A 2,138-nucleotide genomic window follows, 5' to 3' on the forward strand; every position below is an offset into this window, starting at 1 on the left:
TCCCTACTCTCCACAGTAAGAAGTGTTACTGCTGTCCCTGCAACCTTGCCTAGGATTGGATGGGCCTCTGGATGTGAGGGGGAACTGACAGGGTTGATTCAGTTGTCTTGGCCGGCTAGGCAGATGGCCCTTGCCTTCCTCACTGCTTTGTGTGCTTTCCCCCAGTCTGCCTCTCAGTGAAAAGGCACAGCCTGATATTTTTTCATTTCTGCCACTTCCAAATTCCCTCTTCCCTGGTGAGTCCAAAAATCTGAGGCCCTGTCATCTTGGATCCCCCCAAATACCCTTCTCTCCTACAGTCATTGCCTTTGGGCTCTTACCTGTGCCATGATGTGCAGCCCTGGTTAGCATTCGACACTGAAGCAGGCCACAAGGATCCTGTGTGTCTCCAAAGTCCCTGTAGCAGCCTAGGGCCCTGCTTAGCTTCCCTTCAAGAATCGTAGGCCTGGGTTCCCTTGCACTTTCTTCACAGCCCCAGGTGCACTATGACAATTCCGTGTCCCCTCTCTGCTGATAAACCTCAACCTGGCCAACCCTTGCGTTACAGCCTTTCTGTCGGCTCCACAAAGAATTCCGGTCAGTTAGAGTTTACAGCTCTGTGCTGGGCATGCGGACTAGATCACTTAGGAGTGGCACCATCACGCCTTGAGTACATCCTCAGTGGTGTTCCCTGTCCTGTGCCAGGAGTCAGCATGTGCCCGTGGCCCAGGGGAAGCTTAGTGTGAGTGGACCTTCTGCCTCCCTTGCAGTCCCCAACTCTAGTAGAGAGGCAGGCATTCAGTGAGGCTTCCTCGCTGATGTTCCTGTTGTGAGGAAGCTGGCCTTTGCGTAGCCCTTAATGTGCGCTTCAGGACCACTGAACCTTTGTAGGCTTTTCGGGTCCTACTCCACCTGGGAAAATATGCGTATTATGCATGTTGTATAAGTTTCCTATTGTTGCTGTAACAAATTAACCACAAACACAGTGGCTTAAAACAACACAGGCTTATTATAGTTCTGGAGATTAGAAGTCCAGAATCCTCCTCACAGGACTGAAGTCAAGGTTTCTTCCGGAGGCTCTAGGGAAGAATCTGTGTCCTTGCCTTTCCCAGCTCCCAGAGGCCACCTCGGCTTGTGAACCCCTTGCTCCATTCGCAAAACCAGCAATGTTGCATCTCCCTGACCTTCCTTCTGTAGTCACATCTCCCTCTGACCACAGTTTTAAGGACGCATATGATTAGATTGAGTCCACCTGGGTAATCCAGAATAATCTCCCCTTCTCAAGGTCCTTTACTTAATCACACATTTGCTTTGTGTAATTTTTCCAAGTCCCTTTGGTCGTGTAAGATAGCATGTTCACAGGGTCTGGGGATTAGGACAGGGACATCTCTGGAGGGCCACTTTCGGCTACCACACATATTTTCATAGGAACACCAACAAACCAGATTATTCACAAACTAAATTAATTCTATCCTGTAAGAGCCTAATTGCCCCTAGTGTATGCTTCCTGACAGATTATAAACCCCTGTTTTTGGTTCCTAGCATTTAGCTCAGTTCCCTGAATACTGTAAGTACTCAGTGGAACTTCGTTTATAAGAATAAGGATGCCCAGTCTTGGGGGAGGGGGCACAAGTCTGTCTCTGTGTGTGTTGGGCACAGTGGAGGTTCATGGTAGCAGACATGATAATGCGGGCTGCAGTCAGTTGTCAGAGTTATCATTGGACAAACTGGTCTAATTGGGCGTGACGTCTGGTAGAGGATACAGTGAACCAATGTGCCAAAATGCTGAGTGAGAGCAATTGTGCTGCTAAAGCCAACTTGTAGAGTGAGACCGCCACACTGGTCAAACTTCTAGTCACAGGGAGCCATTCTTTTCCTCAACGCAGTTTTCCTTCCCTAGCCACAACCATTGGTATTGTCATCTGAGGAAAAAACCAAGCTCTCCTGCTGGAGCAGGATGTCAGCCTGTGTGCACGGGGCCTGGGTCCCTCCTCCCCTTGATCACGCACCTGGGGTTGGACTACATGTCAAGATGTGCTTGCATTTTTGTCTTATTTCCCCTCCCTCAACCATGCTTTTCTTTGTTTGCTTTTAGTGATGTTGAAGGCTATAAGTATTTCTAGTAACACAGAGAATCCTGATTCACAAAGAATGTTTCA

This window comes from Lipotes vexillifer, unplaced genomic scaffold (assembly GCF_000442215.2).
Source record: "Lipotes vexillifer unplaced genomic scaffold, Lipotes_vexillifer_v1.1 scaffold645, whole genome shotgun sequence".
Lineage (NCBI taxonomy): Eukaryota > Metazoa > Chordata > Mammalia > Artiodactyla > Lipotidae > Lipotes > Lipotes vexillifer.